At 43.6% G+C, this 27,310-nt stretch overlaps 1 pseudogene; it reads left to right on the top strand.

The window, feature by feature from the left end:
- Positions 1–679: 679 nt before the first annotated feature.
- LOC150067456 (adenosine 5'-monophosphoramidase HINT1 pseudogene) overlaps positions 680–27,310 on the top strand; it is a 65,695-nt pseudogene continuing 39,064 nt past the window's right edge.

Consider the following 27,310-nt stretch of genomic DNA (forward strand, 5'->3'; position numbering starts at 1 on the left):
TCATGGATCACATTGCATTGGAAGTGAAGAATGAAAGCACCCTTTTCTAACTCTCAAAGCACAAACCAGATGGCCCTGGTTACCATGGAGGGGGAGCCAGTACCTCAAGAGCAGGTTCCTCTGGAATGGGAACTGGGTGAGACCTTGCTACCCCTTAACACTGAAATCTACATCTGGCCTACTTATTATTTAAAAACAATTTAAAATGTAGAGGCTCCAAGTCCTTGGATGTAGAACACCACTGACTGCTAGCAGTGTCCCTGGTGGAGGGGCTCTGAAAGCTACCACAGTGTTTGCGCTGGGACTCTTGTGCCAGTTGGTTTTGATGTGAAGAGGCTCTGACAGCCTTACTCTGTTCTTTAAGACCTCAGTATACTATAGAATGTCTCATGCTCTCCTCCCTCTTCTTCACTTGAGGTCAGACCTGCACATGGTTCTCTCAGCTGTACCTGCTTCTCTTCCCATCTTCTTTCTGCTTTGTGGAGGGCGAAGACTCAACACAAATGAAGAAGAAGGGGGTGTCTGGAGGCTGGAAACATTTACTTGTATTCCCTGAAACCTACTTCACAGTGTGCCAGCCCTGAGGACATGAAGGAAAGCGAACTAACTTGCTGGTTATTAGGAGTGAAGATGTTAGATAGAGGAGTTTGCTCAGCCATGACTGTGCTCCAGATGGGACATGCTCATTACCTCTGAAGTTCCTGCTTCATGGATCGGGACCCGAGGCTCCGTGAGATTAGGCACCTGCACTCTGATCGATTGGGCAGCTGCCAGGTGAGAGCTTCCCAGGTGAAAACACAGGTCTCTCTCAGCTCCTCTCCCCTGCTCTTTCTATGATGTCTTGCTGCCTGCAGAAGGCATTGGCCCTCGCCACAGCATCTCCTCCTCCACTGCCCATCGCTGCACTAGGCATCTGTATGTCTCTGGACTGGGATTGCTCTTTCTGTCTTTGCCCTAGTTCTTCCTATTACCCAGGGGCCCCTTGGCCAATCTACAGCTCACTTCCTTCCTTCTCCCCTTTGCTTTCCCTCTGTCCTATATTGGTTACTTCAGAGTTCTAACCACAGTGATTTGCTGCATCATTGTCCTCACTACCAGCACTTGAGTAGTCTACTGTCTACCCTTTTTAGTTCAATAGTCTCAGCACAGAGAGTAGCACCCAGCCAGACAGTAGGTGCTCCACAAAGACTTGCTGACTGAAATAGCAATCAATCATTGGTGAAAGAATATGCCTGCATGTAAAGGTAAGTCAACGGAGAAAGGCAATTTGAATATGGATGGCACGTGCAAGAACATACTCTTAGAGGAATCTATTGTCTCCTGGCATAAAGTTCATCGTAAAGGAAGAATTTTTAAAGCGTTGAAGGCTTGATTTAAGACAAGAAGGGTTTGTTAACACATGCCTCCAATCAGATTTCTATCAGAGAAAGCACCTGTGGATCTTTGCAAAGGTGGCAGAAGGTCTGTATTGTTGAGAACCCCCTAGTACAGAACAGGAACTGAGGTCCCCAGACAGGAAGTTAACAAGCAGGGTTGATCTTGCTTGTTGATTGAACTGAGAAACACCTCTAGGTGTGTTTGTGAGGGTGTCTCCAGGGACAATAGTTCATGAGGACTCATAGAATGAATGGGTTAATCCTTGGATGAACTCAAAATTTGAATGTATTCTTGGAAGGTGGTGGGGTTTGCTTTCCTTTTGGAGGAAGTGGAGTCCTGGGGAGGCAGAGCTTGTCACTGGGGTCTCTAGCTTGCCTTTGACTCTTCCTGTAACTCTCTTTCTCTATTTCCTGTCTACCATGGTATAAACTGCTCTGCCCCATCATGAATCTGTAAGTCTTCTTCCTTTAAATTGTTTATGTCAGGCTTCCGGTCGCAGTGGTGAGAAATGCAACTAACATACTAGTGATGGCAGGAACTGGGATTTGAACCTTGGTCTCATTGCTTTCCAAAATTTTCTTTACCCCACCGTGTATAGAGCTTCCTTAGCTGCCATTCATTGTGTCCTCACACACTCCAAGCCTGGCCCAGAGGCTTTAGGTGAAGGTACTGTAGGGTCATCAACCAGGCTTAGTACCTGGAGTTTGGGTTTGTCACCTGGGACACCTCTGCCTCTTAAATGGCTGTGAGAATTCTTTGCCTTCAGATTCTGGCTTCATCTCTGGGAATTAGATCCCAATACAACTATCTGATAGTTGTCACAAACCAAAGGCCTGGGGAAGTTTTTTACTGACTTCTGTGGAGGTGATGTTTCTTGGTAAGTATTAGAATCATATCTGACGTCAGTAAGAATATTGGGAATGTTTACTGTAAACAGTAGGGTTTAGGGGTGTGTTGTGAGCCTGGAGTGAGATAGTTCTGGGTTCAAATCCTGGTTCTATCTCTTAGCAGCAGTGTGACAATGCCTCTTAAAGTCTCCCTTTTCTTTTCTGTATGTACAGGAAAACTCTTCCTACCTCAGTGCCCATGATCTGTGGTGGGCATGCATTCAACAGTGCCCATAGCCAGCGTGAGCTCTCCCTGACCTTTTTTATTTTATTTTTTTTTAAATGGTTATTGTAAATGGAACATAACAGAGGAGTTACAGTTTCAGAAGTCAGGTAATGGGTTCATTTCTTTTTGACCAGTGTCACGTCTTCCCTCATTTTCTCCCAATTTTCCTCTCCTAATGCCTTTACCCCTCAAGTTGTCTAGTTCACTTTTGAGATGGTCTAGTTAATATCATTGACCCTTTTGTTCATCTTCTGTCACCATTTCTCTGCTTCCTCTAACCCTCTCCAAAATATGGAAACATGGGGACCAAGACATGTGAAAGGGTATCAATGTATGTGAATTAATGCGCCTTCTATCTGGCAAATATCATGTAACCCTTTTATTAATTACAAAAAAAAATATCAAAAAAAGAAACATATACAAGACAAAACAAACAAACAAAAAAACCAAAACAGTGACCAAGGAGAAAAAAACACCTAAATAATATAAAACATCTTCTTTCCATTTCTTGGAGTTCCTTTAGATAAATATATGATCATGGGCATATAGCTAGGGTATTTTATTTTTTAATCATCATGGTGCATTGACTTTGAAGACTGTCCTGAGCCAGACTATCAGAGGGAGCAAGAGAGAAGATAATGAAGAGATACTTGTTGTCGGACTGCATAGGACAGGTTTAGATTAAGAAGAGTAAGATCATGACCATTAACATTTCTACATGCATAAAAGAGCAATAACGATCAGCTGTTGCAGCTGTAAAACTGGAATGAGAATGCCTTATATGTGTGAGAAGAGGATACTATTTGTGGAACACTTGATTTGCCCTAGTCATTGTTCTAAGAATTTAGCATACATTGACTCACTAAAGTCCACATAGCAGCACTCTGAAGCAGGTGTCAGGATGCACATTTTAAAGACAAGGGACAGGTGGCCTTAGCCTATTGATGTCACTGGGATTCATTCAATAAGGATTAGCTGCTGAGATATTTCAGGAAACAAATTTTATTATCACCAAGGCTCAAGTACCCAATAGGTATGTGATACATTTTTATTGTTGAATAAGTGACAGAGACCAAAAGTTGGAAAACTATTTGAGTGGGGGGGAGGGAGAAGAGAAGAAGATAGTAAATGTGGTAGAATTTGGGCTCACTGGGGTCTGTATTGCAAGGTTTCAATTCAGCCATTGTTGTGCAAAAGCAGCCCATAGGTAATATGGAAATGAACAGGTGTGGCTAGGATCTGATAACACCTGAATGTAGACCAAGTATCAGGACAGATCTGGCTGTGGGCTGTCCTTGCCAGTCCCTGATGTTGGTGATACTAGTGCAGATGCTGATAAAGGGTATTCTTCATTAGATGCATACTCTGTGCCAGGTACTGTTGCAAGCACCTACCATGGATTGTCTCATGAGATAACCAAGGAGGAATCCAGGTAAGATTTTAATAACTTATCCACGTCTCACAGATGTGATGAAGCACCCAGGCAACAGGAAGGAGACTGGGCATGATACAGGTGAAAGTAGAAGTTAGTTGTAGGTCCTTAGGGCTCTGAGGCTGGTCCATGGGTGGACTCCACTGGCTGTCACTTGGTAGCATGCTAGGAATACAGCTTGTTGGAATATTTGCTCCTCAAGAATCTTGAGTCAGAATGCACATTTCCACAAGATTCTAAAGCGACCCCTGCCCATGAACATCTGAGAAGGCGATGAATTGCTCCAGGTCATTTCATTCCAATGTCCAGAGAGATTGAGCAACAGCTAATAGCATGGTTGAGCTTTCCATGCACTCTGTGGGTGTCAGCCTGCATACATACTGTTAAAAGAAGAAGACCAATAGAGACATCTTGGAGAAGGCAACATGGAGATGCCCAAAAGAAGACAAGCTTCATTGTCTGACAACCTCCGGAGCATACTGGGAAACCATGGCCAACAATTTAGTGATCTTTAACTTAAAGCCATTGTAAATATGCAGCAAGTGCCAATTATTTTTACCAAATGGGACCAGAATTTGGTTGTGGATCCAGAGATGAATACCCAGGTGGAAATATCTCCAAATTGGACCCCAGTGTATTTATGACCCATTTAGTTTCTTTCTTGTGACTGACACAGACCAGGGAGCCTCATCCAGCTGCCCTGGCTGTTGCTTTATCTAATTGACAATCAGCTCAGCACACAAAGGAGAGAGAGGAATCACTTTGCTAACAAGCTCCCTGCCCTCCTGTCTGGGGAAGAATGTGGGCTGACAGGGACACAATTAAAAGGGGATTGATTTATTGAACTGGAGTGCCCTGGCTCCTAATCTCAGCATCTCTCTGCTTCATGCAATCACCATTTCCAAACAAGAGTCTGCCTACACAAACGAAACCTGCTCCTGATCACCAGGGAGCCAAAGATACTTTTAGTTTACTAAAGGTAGCTGGGCCCTAGAAGATCATAAAGGAAAAAACCACATAAAAGAAGTTCTGTCCTACACAAGGGCCTGGATAAAGATCTGGAATTCAGTAAGGAGGGGATGATCTAAACAAAAAGCAAGCAGCCAGTAATGAACACTGCTAACCTTGGCTCCAGGGGGGAAATGGGTTAAGAAGAGTAAGTGGGCAGGGAGCCCTGTTTTCATCTTTTCCATAATGAAACTGTAAATTTCTGCTAGAAATCACAGGATCATCAAGTGTCTGGAATGTTGATGAGGATGCCGGTGGGATTCCAGGGAAGAAGAAGAAAAAAAAAACCCTGCACAGATTTGGGTTTAAAATCAGTTCTTCCTTTGAACTGTTCCACTGAACCAATGAAGCAAATCTCAGCAACACACATGTATGGGATTATTTATAATTCTGGATTCAAGGCAGCACCCAATAAATAGCACTTGCTTTCTTTCTTCTACCCCCACCATCAAAATTCTGAACTGATTGAAAAGTGAAACAATGATTGTGACAGATGGAGGCCAAAATAGAGCATCTTCTTCAACAGAGTGATTTCTGGGAAGGGCAATTTGTATCTCGGGACTTTGGGTTTCATGAGATAGGAATACCATCTTCCACCTTCACTTGGTTTTGAAATGAAAGTAATAATAATAATAGAAAAGATGTTTACAGGGACCGGGAGTTTTGCCTAGTGGTTAAAGTGCTTGCCTAGCATGCATGAAGACCCGGGTTCGATCCCTCGGTACCACATACATAGAAAAAAGCCGGAAGTGGTGCTGAGGCTCAAGTGGTAGAGCTCTAGCCTTGAGAAAGTCCAAGGACAGTGCTCAGGCCCTGAGCTCAAGCCCAGGACTGGCAAAAAAAAAAAAAGAAAAGATGTTTACAACAAGGACAAATGTATCTGTTTTTTTTTTCTCATTCTGTTTTTAGGTCTCATTGGAGATCATTTCATTATTATCTCTATAATAGATGAGAAAACTAAGACAAAGAAGGTGTGTAATTTGTCCAAGGACACACAGCTGCTGGGATGTGGTAGCGCTACAGTGTAAACACAGTTTTGCCAACTCTGGAGGTTGAATGATATGGCTTTGATTGTTGAATGCATGTGTGAATGAAGCAATGAATGAGGGGAGACAGAGGACCACAGGTCTGGAAGTCTGGGTGGTATGGGAAAATCTGTGTGCCCTGTTGTTAAGTGTCCTGACCAGACTGATAAATATTGGTGACATGTTTTCTTGGACCAGGCAGAGCTCTAGACATTAGAGGTTTGTTTATGAATAGCTGGTTGCGATTTATTGCCAACAGCCAACATAATAGACTTACAATACACATGGATACATAAGAGATGAGCAATAGGCCCAGACACACAAGAGCCAGCAATAGACCTGGAGACATACGATAGACACAGACACACAAGAGACATGCAATAGACATGGACACAGTAGATATACAATAGACATGGTATACAGTAGACACGCATTAGACATGCATATACAATAGACATGCAAAGTGTCAACTAGGACAGATCCAGCTGGAGACAGAGGGCTGTGATTAAAGTTGGAGGACAGCTTCATTGTGCTATTGTTTTGTTTGTTTTGCCAGAGTCCCATTTGCCATGATGGCACAGACCTTGGATAACAGCTCTTTGCTTCCTCCAAGGAGCCAGGTCCAGTGCCTCATTCATCCTAAGATGCCGACATACTTGCTTTTTCTGGATAATGATTAAACTTGAGCTTCTAAACTTTAGACCAACAGTAGGTTTCAATCCTTTTGCCCTTGAACTTCACTCACTGCTTGGTTTATGGGTAGTGGAACAGAGGTGCTTTATGTGGCTTGCTAGAATGAGAGATCTTTGTAGTCTCAAATCCCTTCTATGCAAGACTGGTATGCCCTGTCAGTGTGAGGACGACAGAGCAGAAGTCTCTGTTTTCTACATCAAGAGAGGGATTGAATCTTGTGCAAGTGTCACCAGCCTCAGAAGATGGAAAGGAACACAAGGCTCAAAGCAGAGCAGGTCTTGGCCGGTGGTTTTGGACCTGTCTCTGACAGCCAGCAGAGGCAGATGGCAGGCAAAGGGTTTTCTCCAGACTTAAAATCATAGACTCAGATTCATTATTTTACCCTGGAAATTGATAACCCTCTGAGGTCCTTCTTTCTTTCCTTGGTGGGGCTTGAAATCCAGGTTTACTTTCATGTTTTCTTCTTGTCCCACTCCTTTACTCAGAAGCTGAGTCTCCTGCATCCTCCAGCTCCTTTTTTCCAGTTGTCATCACTTCTTGGCTATTGTGTAGGCCCTGTTGCTAGTTCCTCTCTGCATTTCTGGTAGTCGGTGTCACCTCATCATTGGCACGGGTGGCTCAAACTTCTCTTCTTTACCCAGGTCCTTCAGGGAATAGCAGTTGCCTTTGGAGAACCTTGCTACTCAGCCCATTCCATTTCGTACTTGTCTTCCTCAGTTCCCTAGCCAGATACCCACACTCTGGGTACATCTTCTCTCTCCCTGCCTTGTTTCCATTTATGCTGTGCTTGCCTGGGTAGCCTCATTTATCCTGGTTCAGATATAGGCCCTGAGAACACAACCAGCCAGGTACTCTTACTCCCCTCCACCCTTCCTTCCTGTGCTAGTCTTCCATTGTCCATGCCACACAGTTGCCCTGCTCTGCTGGAGACATCAGTCCTTCTGTGGATTCTGATTTTCTTAGCCTGCGGTGTGAGGATTTTCATGGAGTGAAAGCCACATGGTTGAGTATAAGCCATCTTAAGTTCTATTCAGCGGCAGATGCTGAGTCGATAGCATGGAGTCTGGTGGAACATAGCATGACCCAAGAGAATGACTGGTTTACTGGAGGGCAGGATGGAGGAGGTAGAATGCCCTGTATCCTGAGCAATGTTACTTTGAGAATTTAAAATCCTCTGAGACTTCGGCAAAGATGACAGTCTTGAGGCAAGGGAGGTACTGGCTCATGGAGCGGCAGCATCCCCGGTGACCCAGCTGCACGAAAGGCTCCTGCCAGCCACCTTCAGGAACTGAAAGGAGTTGCTGGTTCCCACGAAGAATGGCAAGTGTGGTTTCTGTCTAGTTCAGGGCCACTGTTTTGCATTGTGGCTTGGGAATTCTCCAGTGGCACCTGGGATAAGTCTCCCATCCTGTCTAACAGGTTCTCAGGGCCAGAACTAGCTTATTGCTTGGCATAAATAATTGCTGATTTAAATTGGGATGCCCTAGGCAGCTGCCGATGTGTTGACAGGTGACTGTTTGCTGCTGTTCAGTTTGGTTCTCTTACTCGGTATTACTCAAAGTATTTTTCTTTTCTTTTATTCTTTCTTTTTTACATTTTATTTTCTCATGGATCATGGAAGATATGTTAGGATAAGCTTGTAGACAGATAAAGCAAATGGGGCCGAGAGAGTGATTGTCTTCTTGAAGATCACACAAAGGGAGATCGCAAATGTGATTCCAGGTTCTCGGCTACAAGTCCAGGCGTGGTTAGTCTTCTGTGTCAGGCACCTGTGAATTCCATATTTTTGGAGGTTCTGGGAAATGAGCTCAGGGCCATTGGTTCATATCCCAAGTCTTCTTGCCTTTGGGTTATTTTTCTGACAGGGTCTTAGGCTACTGCTCAGACTGCAATCCTCTTACATATACCTCCAGAGGACTTAGTATCGTGGACATATGCCACCCCTCTTCCCCAGCAAGGGCAAATTCTTATCATTCTAGTCAGACTGAACTGGGAGAGCGTGGGAAGCTAGGCTGATGAGTTCTCTGCATTGATTCCTCAGGGAAAAATTTAATAGTTTGAGTGTCTCTGCAGATGCCAGGACCCTCTCCTCTTTCTGACACTATCAAGAAACATCTGGTCATGATCATGCACAGATAGCCGAGAATCACCAACATGTTTCACCAAGCAATTCTATAATCTCCAAGCCCAGAACCATCCAACACTATCCACAGCCTCTCCCACTGAACCAGAGCCCAACAGTCCCCCGGAAATGCCAAGACAATTGTTGGTGGCAGGATGTGAGCGACAGGTTGTGGGTACACTTGTCAAGCCTCATAAGAGGTTTATGTCATTTCCTCCTCTTTGCAAATGAGGAGATGAGGCTCCAATTCAATTACTCACCCATGTTTATACAGCTAGTGATGGAGAGCTGTGGAATTCAAACCCATATCATTTCTTAATCCAAATGCATTCTCAACCACTAAGCTATCATGCCTCCAAGCAGACATTCTGCTGATTGAGTGGGGTTGGATAACTGTACAGGAGAAAGGGTGGCCAAGTGCCAAGTAAGTAGGTCAGACAGAAAAGGCTGCTGGAGGTCTGAGAAGTGCAGCGTTTACCGTAGCACTGTCAGCTGGCCTCTTCATGGCAGTCTGAGAAGGATGACACCTCCCAGGAAAAGGGACTTCAAATGAACTCTGCCAGAGGTGGCCACTCCGTCACCAGCCCCTGTTTTGAGGTCGTATTTCAAAGACTGGCTCAGGGCCGCTGGCTGAGGTGCTCGGCTATGAGATCATAACTTTAAAATATTGAGGGACCAACTTGGGAGTTTTATCACATTTCTGCTGCCCCAGCATGAAGTCAGCTGGCTTGTACGTGACAGGGAGTGTTTCACTTGTAATTAGCTGAGTTCTTTCTTTCTTTTTTTTCTTTTTTAGCATTCTGGCTACACTGCGGTGTGTTGTGTGCTTGGCTCAGAATTACCCCTCCGCGGTAGCTGAGGTGAGTCATAGTTACAGAATCTGGAAAGCTTGTAGGGGAATGTGGGGTGATGGAGAAGTATAAATTACTGTGATCGTCTCCCAAACACACACACTGAGTTAGTGATGGCACCTTGGATGGTGGTGGTGTCCTCTCCTCAGCACCAGCCAGAGGGATGTTTTCAAAGGGGGGGGGGGAAGAGTTGTTCTCAGGCAGACCCAAGGTCCTGGAAGCCCCAGGTCTTTTGGAGAGAGATTGGGCTGAAGTTCCTTCTACCAGCTGGAACCTGTGTGGATTTGTTCTGAGACCTTTTGGGTGTGAACAGCATCACATTTTCTTTATTTTTCTAATGCAAATAAATCTGGCTTTGTTCTCCACCTGCCAGAGCTGGCAGGAAACAGATTCTTAGTTACGTCTTTTGGGAAGGGACCATAAGGAATCTCTTGGAATTAGGTCATTCAGCAAGATCTAAAGGCAAGTTTTTGGCACTTGAGTCCACCATGGGGAACTTCTTTCATGTGGTCAGCAAGCACCATTTTGAAGGGAACCTCTCATCCCAATCTCAGAAAAGCTGCAGTCTTCCTAACCATAGTATGGTTCCCCTCCCAAGCTGGGCAGAGAACTCATTTCTTTACACCCTGAAGGAAGGAAGAATAGATGGAGAGAAGGAAGGAAAAATGAAAGTAAGGGAAAGAAGGTAGAAAGGGAGGAAGGAAAGACAAGGAAAGATGGAAGAAAGAGAATGAAAGAAGAAAGGAAGGGAAGGAAAGGAAGGAAACAAATATGATAAGGAAGAAAGGGAAGAAATGAAGGAAGGGAGGGAAGGAAGAAAGGAAAGAAAGAAGGAAGAAAGGGAAGGAAGAAACAGAAGAAGGAAAGAAGCAAGCAGGGATAATTTCCAGAGGTATCTCTCCCATCTTATCCTTGGTATCAGGGAAATTTACAATTGTCCTAGATCATTGGAAAGATGTCATAAGTGCAGTTTGATGGGGCTTGGATAAGTATCATCATAAGCAGGCAACTTTCTCCTATATTCTCAGTAGACAGACAGGCAGAGGACAGACAGAGCTTAGGTATTGGGGAGTTGAACTCAGGGTCTTGGACACTTGCTAGGCAATCAAGACACCAGATGAGCCACTTTGAAAATACAACAGTCAGGTATAGGTCACTCTTGTTCTTACAATCCCACTTCTTCTGAGGGTCACAAACTAAGAAGAGACATGAAGAGTCCAGCCAGAACCTGCTAGGGTCTTCGGTGGTTGGTACACAATGGTTTGAGGTAACATCTCTCTGTGGAAGAAACTGGGGTGAAGACAGTGTAGCTTGTGGCAAAGGCAGGAGCCAGGGTGAAGCTCGGCTTGGTGGGGCTCAGGAAGCCTCGGTGCCGCTGCCTGCTTCTGGTGTCGTCATCTCCTGTAGTTTTGTCATTTGAACTTCCTTCTGCTTGTTCATTATTTGAATCTCGGCTGGTCATGTCTCCAGTCTCAAGATTCGTAAACACACCCCAGGGATATGTCAGTGCACGCCCGAAGGTCTTGAACTTCATTTTGGATGAACCATGTGAAGTCACCCTGTGTGTGTGTGTGTGTGTGTGTGTGTGTGTGTGTGTGTGTGTGTGTGTCTGTGTGTGTGTTCTCACCTAGGGCTTGAACTCAAGACCTAGGCTCTGCTCATGAACTATTTTGTTCAAGACTAACAATCATTTGAGCCACAATTCCATTTCTGGCTTTTTTTTGGGGGGGGAAGGGGTTCTAGTTAATTGGTGATGAGGGTCTCACAGACGTACCTGCCTGTCTGGCTTCAAACCACATTCCTCAGATCTCAGCCTCCCGCGTTTCTAGGATTATGAGTGTAAGCCACCAGCACCCAGCTTGAAGTCACTAGTTTTGTGGCTCACAAATAGCTATTGACTTCATTTAACCGGATCTGTGTGTGGTTGATCTTTCCATTAGGGAATACACCTGAGCGGGTAAAGACAATGACTCGAACATTGCTTTGTCCCCAGCAGCCAGGACATAGCCTTCTAAGTAAGCATCATATGAATGGAAAGTTCATTTAAGGGGAAAGGGAAGGCAAGGTCATCCACATCACATTCTCTGCGCTGCTTGTGGAGCCAAGATTCTCAACCTTGAATAGATGCTATAGTTGTGGTTTATACTGTAAAGATATGAGAGGTGATGAAACTTTTAAGAATGAGGTCTAGCAGAAGGGCCCTGGATCACCTGCTGCCGCCTCAGAGGAGTTGACTTGGAGGGAGTCTCAAGAACAAAATTTCCTCCTCCTTCTCCTCTTCCTCCTCCTCCTCCCCCTTTTCTTCCTTTCTTCCTCTTCTTCCTCCTCGTCCTCCTCTTCCTCCTTTTCTTCTTCCTCTTCCTCCTCCCTCCTCTTCCTTCCTCCTCCTCCCATCCCTTCTCCTCCTTGTCTCACTATGTAGCCCAGGCTAGCCTTGATTTTGTGGTCTGGGATTCCAGGGGGAATCCAGCATACCTGACTCTATAAGTGGTTCTATACTTACTTATTATGCCACAGAAGTTACCAGTGAATCTAAAAATGCCTGTATTTTCCAAGTGGAGAGGGGCCTTCTGAGGAGCTGTAACATTATAATGTGTTTTTTAAATTATGATTTCTAGCCACTCAATGTCACAGGACCTGCTTACGCCCTTGTGGTTTGTGTTCTACATGCATAACTGAACACACTTCAGTTAGGATTATTGGCAATAAAGATTACATTCACTCCCAAGTTCATAGTCCCTGAACTCTGCCTACAAATCCTTTGGAAGTATCTGAGAACCTCAAATAAGAAGTATTTGGACTCTAGATCCATCTTTCCCCCTTCTAGGTGTTGCAGTGTTTCTGTTCCTTGCAAAGCTATGCTTTCCTCAGGTCATGTGAAATTTTCCTTAGAGGGTGTAGGGCCTAGTGAACTAAGCCTGGCTTTTCAACCAGAAAGTAAATGGATTCAAATACTTCCCTCCTAATGTTTATATTTTAACTTTTTTTAAATTTTTGAGACATCTCACTTTGTAGCCAAGGCTATCCTCAAACTCAAGATCCTCCTGCCTCGGTCTCCTAAGTGCTGAGAGTACAGACATATACCATCCTCACAACTCCTCTCAGTTTGCTAACTGCATTGACTTTCATCTGAACTTCGCCAATCACATTTAATGAGAACTTTGAGGGATACAGTGGGGATTAGACAATGTGTACATGCTTGGCATATTGTAGGCACTTAATACAGATGTAGAGATGTTTATTTAAATTGTCAACTACTGCTTAATTTTCTTGAATTTTTTTATTAGCTTTAAGTAGTTGTCCAAAGGAATTTCTAGTCACTGAAGCAATTTCTCCTTTCAATGGAAGCAGTTTCTCCTTTCAACATACTCACTCCTTTCCTTGCTTATCTTAATTTTAGATTATGTCTTGAATTTTTTTGCCATTTAACAAAGCAGTTTATGTGTAAAATGCATCTTGATCTGTGTCATTATTCCAATGTCTTCACCCTTTCCTTCCACCTGCCCCTCCCTCTATTTCTCAATTCTATGATATATACAATGAAATTTTGTCTGTATCTTACTCCCCTTCTTTCTTTTGCCCCTCTCCCCACCTTATCCTCTTGCAGCTATCCATTTCCTGGTACTTATTTTGTTGGGCTCTGACTTTTAAAGAATTATGCTATTTGTGTTCTCCATAGAGTCTATTAGACCTCAGTTAATTCATTTGTAACTTCTTGCTTACTACCCAGTTGTTTGCTTGTAGATTTATAGGCATATTCTACCTCCCACAAAAGAGGGAAACCATGCAACCTATGTTTCTCTGGACTGGCTTACTTTGTTTAATTTTTTTTTTGCCAGTCCTGGGCTTGAGGTCAGGGCCTGAGCACTGTCCTTGGGTTTCCTCAAGGCTAGAGCTCTACCACTTGAGCCTCAGCACCATTTCTGGCTTTTTTCAGTGTAGGTGGTACCAAGGAATTGAACCTGGGTCTTTGTGCATGCTAGGCAAGCACTCTATCATTAGGCCAAATTCCTGGCCCTTTGCTTCATTTTTTATTTTTTTATTTTTTATTTTTTTGCCAGTCCTGGGCTTGAGCTCAGGGCCTGAGCACTGTCCTTGGACTTTCTCAAGGCTAGAGCTCCACCACTTGAGCCTCAGCACCACTTCCGGCTTTTTTCTATGTATGTGGTACCAAGGAATCGAACCCGGGTCTTCATGCATGCTAGGCAAGCACTTTAACCACTAGGCCAAACTCCCGGCCCCTGCTTCATTTTTTAAAGGAAGTATCTTCCTACTTAAGATTGTGGTGGCTTGCCACTTGTTGGGTAGGGCTCGTGTGCTGTGGGTGTGAGCCTGTGGTGTTGAGAGGACCAGGCGCCCCAGTCAGGTCAGCACTTCGCCAGTCTGTGCTAGCTAGCCCTTGTGCAGGCCTGTTCCTGATAAAGCCATGGGGTTTAAAGGCCTCTAACAGATAGAATGCGGGCCTCTACTTGCCAGGTTTGCTCCAACTGGCTGAGCTCTGGGCTCACTGGGGACAAGCTCTCCGGCCTCCCCTGCTTCCTGTCTCTTTGTGTTTAGAGATGGTCTTGGAATGCTGTGATTATTCATTCCCCTTTAGCAGGGGGAATTATGGGCTCAGAATTTTACTTCTGGTTTCCAGGATCTGGGGATACTAGATAAGCTGAGATTATGTCTATACAGAGAGAAGTAAACCTATGCCTTGCAAAAGGCATAAACTACCTTCAAAGAGGTACCACTTCATTTTCACCCCACGGGATCATAATTTATGTCAAGTGGCCTCAACATGCAAGAGAGGCAAAGTGCTTAATTAGGTGTCATTTCTACAGACTCCTACCGGTGTGACTTTCACAAGGTGCTAAACTCCACATCTTGGGTTCTTCTCAGAGTACAACACAGGTGTTCAGAGGATCTCCCTGTTAGGGAGAGGCTGGCGAAAAAGGTTTGAGACTCCTCTCTCTCTTTCTACTGCCTATATGCATCCTCTTAATATTGGATTTGGGTTCCACCTTGCTTGTCTATCAGCTGACTCCTTTCCAGGACAGTGACACTACTCTGTAGAAAAAGGAGTAGCAGTAAATTAATGGAATGGATTCCAGTGATGGGTATATTGGTTTTGCCTCAATTCTGGTTTTGGCTTTAACAAGGGAAAGACAGATGTGGGACAGGGGCTGAAGAGATGGGTGCAGGGGTTACATGGTGACTTTAGATCAGCTTCAGCATTGTGCTATCCATCAATTGTCAGGAAAGCCCACTACCTTAGCTCATAGCTAACCTGTCTTCTGTCTGTGGGTCATCTGACCTTGTCCTCTGTTTTCCCTTTTCTTTACTGGCATGCTTCCTTTGCTTACGGTAGAAATGCTTTGCTTTCGAAATGTTTTCTGGGTCTGCATTCGTGCTTATGACTTTTGCCTGCTTCAAATATTTCCATGCACTTCTCAGTGCTCTGCCCTCTTAGGAAAATCCCACCAAGAGGAACTTTATTTTTTTTTAAATTTGATGTTTGTAATAGTAATAATAGCAACAATAACAACAGCAATAAAAATTCAAGTCATATGAAGATTACACAAGCTAATATGAATCAAAGTATTTTCGAAATTTAACATGTTGTACAAATTCATCTCTATTTTTTCCCCCAAAGATTTCTTTTATTATCTTTAAGTAGTCATATAAAGGAGTTGCCATTTAACAAAGCAGTTCATGAACACAATATATCTTGATCATGTTACGCCTTTCAACATTCTTACTCCTTCCCTCACTTTTCTTTTTCTATTGTATTTTATTGTTGGGATAAAGTAAAGAGGGGTTGCAGTTACACTCATCAGGTAATGGGTACCTTACTTCTCAAACTTTGATATCCCTTCTCATGTTTCTGTCCCCCATGTCCCTCCTCCTCCCCCCAATCATTTTGTTTTCTCCCTTCCCTTCCCTATTTCAAATAAACAAATAAGTATATATAAAGTATACCAGGTAACAAAGTCAGATACAGTAACCACATGAGATTAACCATAAGTGGAAAAAAAAGAGAAAAGAAATAACTTCACATAGTACATTAAGAACAACAGTCACAAAGATAAACCTCTTGTTTCCCTGTCCTAGGGTTCATTTAGTCATTCTATGTGACTTTATGTGCATAGCTTTTGAGGTATTGTGACCCTCTGGTAGGAGAAGCCTAGATGTGAACTAATTATTACAAGTAAGGGAAGCCACGGAGCCTATGCTGCTTTGGGTCTGGCTTACTTCACTTAGTATGATTTTTTCCCCTAGTATTTCCATTTCCTTATGAATGGGGAGATGTCATTCTTTCTGATGGTAGCATGGAATTCCTTTGTGTACAAATACCACATCTTGTTCATCCACTCATCAGTTGAGGGACATCTGGGTTGGTTCCATATCTTGGCTATGGTAAATAGTGCTGCAATGAACATCATTGTGCTAGTGGCTCTAGTGTGCCCTTGTTTCTGGAAGATTGGGTAAATGCCTAGTAGTGGAATTGCTGGGTCATAGGGGAGCTCTATGTTTAGCCTTTTGAGGAATTGCCATACTGCTTTCCATAGTGGTTGAATGAGTTTGCACTCCCACCAACAGTGTAGTAGTGATCCCTCCTGGCCACATCCCCTCCAGCATCTGTTGTTATTAGTTTTCTTGATCCTGGCCATTCTAACTGGAGTGAGGTGGAATCTCAAAGTTGTTTTGATTTGCATTTCTTTTATGGCCAGAGATGTCAAGCATTTCTTCATTTTTATTCCTTTTATCCATTTTTTTATTTCCTCTCAGAGAAGTCTCTCTTCAAGTCTTTAGCCCTCCCTTACTAGGATGGTTGATTTTTTGAGGGTTTGTTTTTGACAGATTCAAGTTTTTAGCTGTTGCTACATTTTAGATATGAAGCCTTTGTCTGCTGTATGGTTAGCGAAGATCTTCTCCCACTCTGTGGGATTTCTATTTAACTTGCTAGCTATGTCCTTTATCACGAAGAAGTTCTGCAGTTTATTGCAGTCCCATTTGTCCAGACTTTCTTTAATTTTTTGTGTTTCTGGGTCTTTAATAGAAAGTTTCAACCTGTGCCAAGGAGACCTAGTGAATCTCCAATTCCTTCTTGAAAAGTTTTTAGCATATCTGCTTTTACCTCAAGGTCTTTGATCCATTTGGAATTAATTGTGGTGCAGGGTGACAGATAAGGATTCAGCTTTAGTTTTCTACAGGTGCTTAACCAATTCTGCCAGCACCATTTGTTGAAGATGCTGTCTTTCTTCCATTTTTCTGGCACCCTTATCAAAGATTAGGTAGCCATAGGTATAGGTCTGTGAGTTGATTTCTGGGTCCTCAGTTCGATTCCATTGGTCCTCAGGCCTGTTATTGTGCCAGTACCAAGCTGTTTTAGTTATTATAGCTCTGAAATTCTTCCTGTGCTGGTCTTTCTGCCAAGGATTGGTTTTGCTATCTGGGGTCTTTAATTATTCCATATGAATTTTTTTGGCCAATCCTGGCCTTGAGCTCATGGTGTGAGCACTGTCCTTGGACTTTCTCAAGGCTAGAGCTCTACCACTTGAGCCTCAGCACCACTTCCGGCTTTTTTTCTAGGTATGTGGTACTGAGGAATTGAACTTGGGTCTTCATGCATGCTAGGCAAACACTCTACAACTAGGCCAAACTCTCGGCCCTCCATATGAGTTTTTTTGATTGCTTCCTCTGTTTCATTAAAGAATGACATTGGGATACTGATGGGTATTGCATTGAATTTGTAGATAGCCCTTGGCAGAATTGCCATTTTCATGATGTTGATTCTTCTAATCCAGGAGCATGGGAGGTTTTTTCATTTCCTTAGTTCTGCTTCCATTTCCTTCTTCAAGTTTTTCAAGTTTTCATCATCAAGGTCCTTTACATCCTTAGTTAAATTAATTCCTAGGTACTTTATTTTCTTTGAGGCTTTTGCAAAAGGAGTTGCTTTCCTGATTTCTGCCTCACTCCTCTCATTGTTGGCATACAGGAAAGCCATTGAGTTTTGAGGGCTAATTTTATACCCTGCTACTTTGCCAAAGCTTCGAATCAGCTCAAGAAACTTGGGAGTGGAGTCCATAGGGTTCTTTAAGTACAGGATCATGTCATCTGCAAAGATTTCCCTCACTTTCCTTAATTTTGTAGGATATACACTGGGTACTTGATCGCATTCTTTCCCTCTTCTCTTCATTTGGCCACCCCTTTCCCCTTGACACCACCCCACCACTTTTGAGCGCCTACCTGCTTCTTGGTGTTTTATTTTTCTGAAATTTGGCTTTGCCTTTCTGAGGAATGAACTATTTGTCATCATGCAAGGATCATTTGTGACCTTCTCTCTCCCCCACCCCTCTCTTGGCCATAGGGCTTGAACTCAAGGAGTAGGTGCTGTCTCTGAACTCTTTTGTTCAAGACTAGTGCTCTACCACTTTAAGCCACAGCACCACTTCTGGTTTTCTGGTGATCAATTGGAGGTAAGAGTCTCATGGACTTTCCTGCCTCAGGCTGGCTTGAAACCTGGATTCTCAGATCTCAGCCTCCTGAGTAGCTAGGATTATAGGCATGAGCCACCTGCACTTTGCTTGTGAAGACATTTTTAACAGGACAAGGGTGAAGGTCTAAGAAGATGCTAAAAAATAATTGGAACAAAAGGAGCAACTAACACATCTTGGAGCCAGGAATGTGGCCTAGTGGTAGAGTGCTTGCCTAACATGCATGAAGCACTGGGTTTGATTCCTTGGACCACAGAAAAAGCTGGAAGTGGTGCTGTGGCACAAGTGGTAGAGCTCTAGCCTTGAGAAAGCTCAAGGACAGTGACCAGGCCCTGAGTTCAAGCCCCAGGACTGGCAGAGAAAATAAACCCTACATCTTTATTACATCTTGTATGGCAATGGTGGAACAAAAAAGTGATAGATTCCCACCACTGCAAATGTAAAGGAAGAGATACTTGAAGTATAATCTAAACAAGGTAAGCTCAAAGTGTTCTTCTGAGCACTTGGAGGACAGAGAACCATCTGGACAGTGTGGTCCCAGGAATATTGACAACTACCTGCTTTGTGCCTATGATATCCTATCTGTGTTCAGGGTCTTCTTCCCTTCTATCTTGTATAGGTTGTTTGATTTCTTAAGTGTCACTTTTTTTTTTGGAAGATCTGAAAATCTTCCTTAAGGCTTCTGGAGAGACCAGAAGAGACTCATTTGCTCATATATTCAACAAATACTTATTGAGCAAGTACTCTCTGTCAGTCAATGAGTTGATACATTATTTCCTGGTTCCCAGCTTTGTTAACTGTTCCCTTGAAGGTATATACCATCTTTGCCTTTTCTTCTCAAATTGTCATCATTATTCAATTCCCCTACCACTTGCTTCAAACTTCCATAACCATTGGGTCTTTCAGATGAGGTTGCTCCTAGAATTCTAGCGGGCAGGGATAATACTTAGGCCATAATAGAGGAACAGGTCGGAGGTGGGAGTATTTGAATCCCTTTGGACTATTGTAACAGAATACCCTGGCTGGGTGCTTGTTTCTCATGGCTCTGTAGTTTGGAAGCCCAAAGTTTAAAATGGCAGTGGTTTGATGTCTAGTAAGGCCTCACTGATGTGTTGATGCCATCTTCTCTTTATGTCTTTGTGTGGTAGACAGAGAGGGCATCTTTCTTGTGACCCTTACTAAAGATAACACTCTTATTCATGAGATTCTACTCTCAGGATCTGTCTCCCGAAGGCCTTGCCATCAAATTCCATCACAGAGAGATGTGGGAACTAGAGCTTCAACGAATGAATTCAGAGGGGAGACACAGTTCAGTTCCTAGCAGCGATGAGAAAGAGCTAATTAAAGATGGCAAAACCAGCAAGCAAACATCTTCCCTTTTCTTCTTTTTGCCAAGGTCACTGGGAGAAACCAGACATTTTAATGATGTCTCTTTTAATTTGGGATCAGGATTTATTATGAATGCTCTTCCTTTGTTTCTCCTACAATCATGTCATCGAGTGGTCCAGAGATTCGTGTCAACAATGCAGCCTGCTGGCTGGGAAAGAGGCCTGGGATGTTTGAGCTTGTCATTAAGGAGCTTTGGTGGTGAGAGTTGGGGAGCTGAGTGTGGAGCTGGCAGACGACACCAGAGGACTGTTGTTAAACCATGGTGGGTGGGGATGAGCCATGCAAGCTCAGGGTCTGGCAGGATTTACCATCACGTGGTAGAGAGAGGAGAATTTTTTTGTGTCTTGGGAAACCTCGTCAGCTATTGGGTGGTTTTCTCTGGCTCCTTTGTCAAGCCTGAGCTTTCTAGTTTTCATTTTTCTATTTTTCTTGAGGGGAGGGGATTATTCTCATTACAAATAAATGTCATGAATTCACATTTTGGGGAATGCTATGGTGCTTATGGCCCAGAACTGCTAGTATCTGGGACCTGTAAAAGGAATCTAATGTGTTGGACCTGGAGATGCTAGACTTGTGGTTCTGTGATGTGTGCGGGAAACAGCACAGGCAGGTCCAGTATTCAGGACAGGCTCATGGTTTCTTGACCCTCCAGCTGGGCTTCTAGTACTATACAATTCCACCAGGCTGTGCTCACCTAGACACAGAGCAATGGGCACCTTGGACTTGGTGTAACCCAATACGTGCTCCTAATCCAGTGCTCCTTCACACTCCTTTCTCTCAGCACTCAGCATTTAAGTGGTTGGACAGAGTGCCAGTTTCCCTAAGAGCTTGGAATAGATTCAAGGAATGCATGCTTGGGGGCTTCATTGGAATTCTGTTGTGGAGGCGGATGCGGAGGCGCTTGTAGTCAGAGAACGTTCCCTGCAAGTGTGCCAGAGGGGCTCTTTCCACAAGAACCCCAAGAAGGAACCTCTTTTAGTATGGAGGGTGGGAGATGGGAGAGGCCTTGCTGGTGAGGCTTTCCCTTCTCATTGCTCCAGGAGTGTGCTGGTGTTGACCAGGGGCCAGTGTTAGGCCTATAAAGGTAAATAGGAGAGGAATTAGGAATAAGGCACAGGAGCCTGACCCTCACCCTTTACCCCTTTGCATTTCTTAAATTCCCAAGATCTCAATTCCCACGGACAAGAATGGAGGGGAAGCAAAGCTGGAGGGTCTAGTGGTATTCTAGTATTTGAGCAAGTATGATCATCCCTGTTCCCTGCTACTTTTTCTGCCTGTTGCTATTGCAAGTTTTTAAAGGGTACAAGGCCAGAAAGCCTGAATGGGGTTTCCTATCGACTCCATGCAAAACCAGCACACACACACACACACACACACACACACACACACACACACACACACACACATGCACACACACACACCCTGCTTGTTTATCCAGGGACAGCTCTCTCTGTATCTGTATCTGTTTCTGTCTGTCTGTCTGTCTGTCTGTCTGTCTGTCTCTCTCTCTCTCTCTATATATATATATATATCATATATGTGATATACATACATACATACATACATACATACATACATACATACATACATAGACATAGCTGTTAATCATGGGGCTTGAACTCAAGGCCTGGGCATACTCCCTGAGCTTTTTTGCTCAAGGCTATTGCTTTACCACTTTGAGCTAGAGCTCTACTTCTGGTCTTCTGGTGGTTAACTGGAGATAAGAGTCTCATGGACTTTCTTACCTAGGCTAGCTTTGAACCACAATCATCCGATCTCAGCCTCCTGAGTAGCTAGGATTATAGGTATGAGTCACCAGTGCCTGGCTCAGGGACAGCTATACTATAGCTGGAGCAGAGCTGGTGAGAAGGACCAGCTCACCTAATGGGTATGTCTATTTGGCATGTTCTTCATTCTGCTCAGGTATTCAGTTCCTGCCTATAACGTAACAAGGCGAATCCCAGAATTATAAGTTGGGAATTGGCCCTGACTTTTCTCTGCCAACCTCATTCCTCACCATTCACCAAGTTCTACATCTGAAGTACTGTCTAGATCCTTTACTTTCTCTCCCATCCATCTTCTTTCACCCTGGCCCAAGATGCAACAACCTTACCTCCATCACAACAGATCCCAACCTCCAATTCTCCCCCTCCACCCTCCCTCACACCTCCATTCATCATCTATCTCCATATCGCTGCCAGGATTAGTATCTTGAAATGTATATTTAGTCAAGCAGTTGCCTGCAGAAGTTCTTCGATGATATTTCATTGCCCATGGATAAGAACTTGAAAAATATTTCTCATCTTTCAACTTCTCTCCTATATTCTGTGCTTTGAGCCTAATGAATGACATCTCTTCCTCTCTCCTTTCCTGCCCCAGCTTCCCAAATGTGCCACGCTCTTTCTTGCCCTTTCCCGTGCTACTTCCTCTATCAGGAACTTTTAAACCCAACCTCACACAAGATGCAATTAACTTGTATAGGACTACATATTTGTAGTGGTCACTGGCTCCAGGAAGCCCTTTTTACCTTTATCTGAATTGTCTATCCTTTTTCTTCTGTGGCTGCAGAAATAATCAATGCCACTGTCACTTTCCATTCAGTCCCCTCTGGCTTCTCGAATGGTTTCCATCATCCGCGTGAAGGCTGTTCCTTCCATTCCAGACAAGAAGGGTTCACCTCTTTTCTTTATGAGTTTGCCTAAAGCAAAAATAAAGGGACCCTGGACAGTGTAATGGATCTAGTCCACCATGTGCCTCATTTCTTTTAATATGGACACATTCCATCTATTACTGGTTCTTAACCAAGCCAGGAGTGAAATGAGATGTCAGCTCTTTAGGTGAAGATTGCTGGGGCAGTAGGGGAAGGATCGCTTTTAGGGAATACTTGGAAAGCCTTGTAGTAGCATCATTTTCCATCCTCCATCACTAGGACGCAGATGTAGGAAGAGCTTGCTAAGTTCTTCTCTCCAACTGAAAGCATAGATAGTTCAGCCGGACCAGGTTTTCTGTAACAGCTACATATCCAGTGACCTACTGTGAAGCTCTTGGGGGAGAGTCTAGGACGTTCAGACAATTAGAACAGGAGCTGCCTGCACTAGAAAATAAAATACTTCTACTCAGTTATATCTCCTGAGGCTCTTCCATGTGCCTGGCTCTGCTGGGTGTCAGAGGTGACTTAAGATCTTGACAAATCTCACTGGTCTTTTAGTTCTGTAGGAATGATGTGGGAAAAACTGTAGTTGAGGAAAGGGGGAAAGTACGGAGAAGGACACAGAAAATTCAGAGATTCAATCAGGGGAACAGGGACTGTGGCACATACACAGACAGGTCTTGTGAGGGGTGGCAGGCTAGGGCTTTGGGAAGTGTCTCCCAGGCTGTGGCAGTGTGAAGGGACAATGCAGTTCCGGGGAGCTTTAGGTTGCCCTATAATCTCCTTGAATACATCCAGGTACCTTCTTCCTGAATCTATAGTAAAGTGTTATGCAAAGACATCTTCAAGTCCCTCTCACTCAGGACCTGTCATCACTAGTCTCCCTTTAAGCACCTTGAGTCACATATGCTGCCCCAATCCAGTTCCTTGATAATTCACAAAACCTACCAACTGCCCCTTAGTTGGAAATAGTCACATTGGGGTTTCCAAAGTAATGGGCAAAGAAGATACAATTGCATACACACAGGATGTCATATTCTCCCTCAAGTCCCTTAGTTCAATATGTGGAAACGCTTGCAGATCCTCCAGGGACTGAGCAGGCTCAGGGGTGGGCCCCCTCCTCCCACCAGACACTTGGCAGGCTTTTGCAAGGGTGACCTGACAAGGCCCTGGCCCAAGGCAGAGGGACAATGAGGACTTTGACATTATTTATGACAGCCTTTCTTTGTATTGTGAGTGACCTCTGCTTGCTGCTTCTGAAGGTACAGTTTGCAAGCTGAGAATTCAGGAAGCTATGTGGGTGTGGAATGATGGATGGGGTCTTAGGGGCCAGGGAGGGGAAAAGATTGGGTTCAGAGGATGGGTGCTTCTCTTGAGGCCATTCACAGTAATACTGGGACAGCTCCAAATAAGTCAAAGAGATGAATATGTACATTTTTATTGTTTTGAGTTTGCCTCTGAAGGACAATGGTGATGATTGATGATGATGATGATAATAATGATCATTTTCATCATGATAGCGGTGTTTTGCTGTTTTGTAAGCGGGTATAGCCAATGTCTTATTTCTGCCCTGATTCTGAACTGAGTCTAAAAAGTGAGGTGAATGAGACCAAAATGCCATCTTTGGGACTGGCCTTACAAATAATCATCTTGAAGGAAACAGAATCTACCAAGCCTTATACTTCCCCAGGAGAATAGGAAGGAGGGAGTGAGACCAGATTCCCCTCCTCAAGGTATTAATACATTAACAACACTCCCTGAAGAAACAGAACCAATTAGCTCTAGTTATCAGCCAGTTAACAACTCACTGTTGGGGCAGAGGTGGCCCAGGAGACCAAGTGTGTTTGGGGAAACACCCTCACTAAAGGAACCTGTAACCCCCCCCCCCCGCCTCACTAAAGGGGCAAACTTGTCTTCTTTGGATATTTCTTCATGGTTTTTGTCATAGCCAGTTCAAATCTCCTTTTAGGAAGATGGGTGTCGTGGTGGAACCAAAGTACCTCTCTTCAATTGGCTGCTTTTCTCCTCCAACTTTTGTCTTGTTTTGAATGTCTGTTGGGGATCCAGGTGAGTAGAACCGGATGTGCCCTTAGAAGGTCATTAATTAAATCATCTTCAAAGACATCCTGCGGAAGGTGAAGTTATTCCATTTCCTGTTTCCAATAACAAATGAAACCTGGGTAGGTTACTTAATATAGTCCAAGCAGGTTCTTTTTCAGAAGGGGATCGGCCAGGGCATCACTGACCAACAGTGCCATTTTCGGTTGGCACACTGGCACACTGATGGGCTTGTTGAAGGGCACAGCTGCTTCCAGAGAGGAGCTATTCTTGGAGTTGGACAGAACAGGAATGAGGGTATACATAAAGGCAAGTCTTCCCTCCCTTCTTTTCACCCTCTCCCTCTTCTCTCTAGCCTTCTGCTCCCTTTCCCCCTACTCCCCTCTCTTCTTCTTCACGCTTCCTGACTACCCCACCAGAACTTCCTGAGAAAAACAACCAAGTCAGAAATCACTCTGCCCCTCTGACAGCCCAGCCCATCCCTACACACCCGTATCTCATGCCAGACACTCCCACATGTCACCCGGGCCACTGAGAGACTTCCTCTTCATTCCACTGTCAGAAACATCAGTTGTTAGCACTTCTTGGCAAACACTCTTGACAATTGCCTTGGGACAGAAAAGAGCTCCGTGGCTTAGTAGAAAGAATATGACTTTTGGAGCCAGCTTAATTCCCAGATCTGCCACTTCATACCTGTGTGTCCCTGAGCAAGGCTCTTAACCACTTTGTGTGTCAGTTGCCTCATCTGCAAAATAAACAACACAAAGATGACAACAAAGGCCTATGGAACTACTTGGAAAAGCAAGCAACTCAATACACGCAAGCCCCATGGGAGGGAGATTTGAAAGGCCTGGGAAGATTCCATTGCAGCCTAATTGCAGAGTTTAATGTGCCTTTCCCTTCCTTTTGATAAACAGCAGGACTTATCCAAGTCTCTGCAATAGTCTTTACTAGGTTTTCTAATAAATCTGCCTTTCTTTCTATGCCTGTTTCTTCTGGGTGGTAGATGCTCATTAGGACATTTTGAAAATATCTTCTCACAGTGTCCTTCCAGGCATTCGCCTACTGGACTGGCCAAGATCTGTAGTGAATTGCTTGTGTGTTCAGCTGACTATATGTGGTGGTAGAATTTAGAGTGTGGACAGAGGACACAGGAAACCAGCTGGCCCCAGGTCACGGTGATCTTTGCTAAGAGTCCATCCTATAAGCAACTCAAGGCATCCTTGTTCTTACAGACTTGGGGCTTGGATAGAGCCCAGGAGAGGCTAGTCTTTCCATACATAAATCCTGCTTGGAATTTCATGCATCAGAGAGAACATCTCAGTATGCCAGGTGCATATTTCCACGGGGGTAACTCCTCAGGATTATTCGATACAAACAGCATATTTTCAACAAGAAAATGCATGTATTGAAAGAGATGAGTATCTTTTAAAACTGATGGAACAATTGAAGAACTAAACTTAGAAAATGCAAGAAGTACTTGCTATTATATCTCCATTCAACCACTATCAGGTATCCTAGCTTCTGACACTGACCTTGGCTGCTTTTTTATAGAGAGCCTGACTTTTCTTGGTTTTGTTGTATCATCTGTCCAGCAGTCATAGCTCTAGTTGAAATACCCAACTTGAGTGACTTTTCTTAAGTTATGTCCCTAGGTTCTAGGTACCAGAAACAGAGAGAGTCCTCTATAGCTTATTGTCTTTTTAAGCATAATTTTTAGTTCAGGGCACAGAAAATTAAAATGCCATGTGTAGCCTAAAACTCGAGTAGAATAAAAACAGCAGTTGTAACTTATATTCAGTCACTCTGACTTTGAGTTTGTTTCTTCTTCTGGAAAACAAGAATGAAGACAAGTATCCTACATGTCTCTTTCAAGGTGATTGTGAAGATCAAATATAATAGGATAGACAAATAATGAATTGTAAAATGAAATATTACCATTGGAGGCTCAGAATGGAGGTATTTTACCCAAGAAAAAGCTGGAAGGAGCCAAAGAAAGAGGACAAATGGAAATTCCTATTTTGAATTCTTAATTCTTAGAATGATTACTACACCATAAAAGTGCATGAAGAACTGGGTGTTGGTGGCTCATACCTGTAATCCTAGCTACTCAAGAGGTTGAGATCTAAAGATTGTGGCTTGAAGCTAGCCCCAGCAGAAAAGTCCCAGTGAGACTCATATTTCCTGTTAACCACTCAAAAACTAGAAGTGGTGCTGTGGTTCAAATGGTAGTGTGCTAACCCGGAGTACAAGGCAGCCCAGGGGCAGTAGCCAAACCCCAAGTTCAAGCTCCACAAAGGAAAAGAGTGACTAAGGTAGAAGACCCCGAAGGAAACCATACAATCTTCTCAACACAGCCATACACTGGAGCATACATTATAAAGGTGGGAAAACTGTAGTTGAATGAACTCTAAGAATCCACCCAGTGATATTAATCCAATTTATCTGGGCTTGAGATTAAAGCCAAGTGTATAGCCTTGGATTCTTAGTTACAAATAACAGACTTCAAATACTGCTTAGCTGTATTAAAAAAAAAAGATATGGAGGAGCCTTAATAGGCCAGGCATGAAATGATACCCTGAGTTACAGCACTGAATCAGTTTAGCAGTCCTGCTATTCGTTAGTTACTAGAAACTCCTGTAGCTAGAGCAACCCAGTAACAACATTAGCAGTCTAAGGGCTGAAATCATTATATGCCCAGGACCATAGCTGCAGGAGTCAAAAAGGTGAACACTTGTTTGTTGTGAAGGGAAGAAATTTAATTTTTCTACCAAGATAGTAAATTTCCTAAACTCTGGGAAGTGTGTCAAGATTCTGGTCATTAGAAAGATCTTGTTGTTCGCTGAGTTTCTATTGCCTAGAATCATACATACCACACAATAAGTATTGGGCAGAGGATTTAGTCTAATTATAAAGTCTATGCCCGTAGTTACTATACTATGTCTTGTCCTTGATAACTTCTAGCACAAAGTATACTTGCAAAGTAATGAAACTATATAACATCTTTATCCCATATAACACTTTTTTATGCATACTACTTATTTGTCCAACAAACTAATGGTTGTAGTTTATGACTATGATTTCTTTTTTTTTTTTTTTTGGCCAGTCC

Source organism: Megascapheus bottae, chromosome 2 (genome assembly GCF_031878675.1).
Source record: "Megascapheus bottae isolate mThoBot1 chromosome 2, mThoBot2.hap1, whole genome shotgun sequence".
NCBI classification, from domain to species: domain Eukaryota; kingdom Metazoa; phylum Chordata; class Mammalia; order Rodentia; family Geomyidae; genus Megascapheus; species Megascapheus bottae.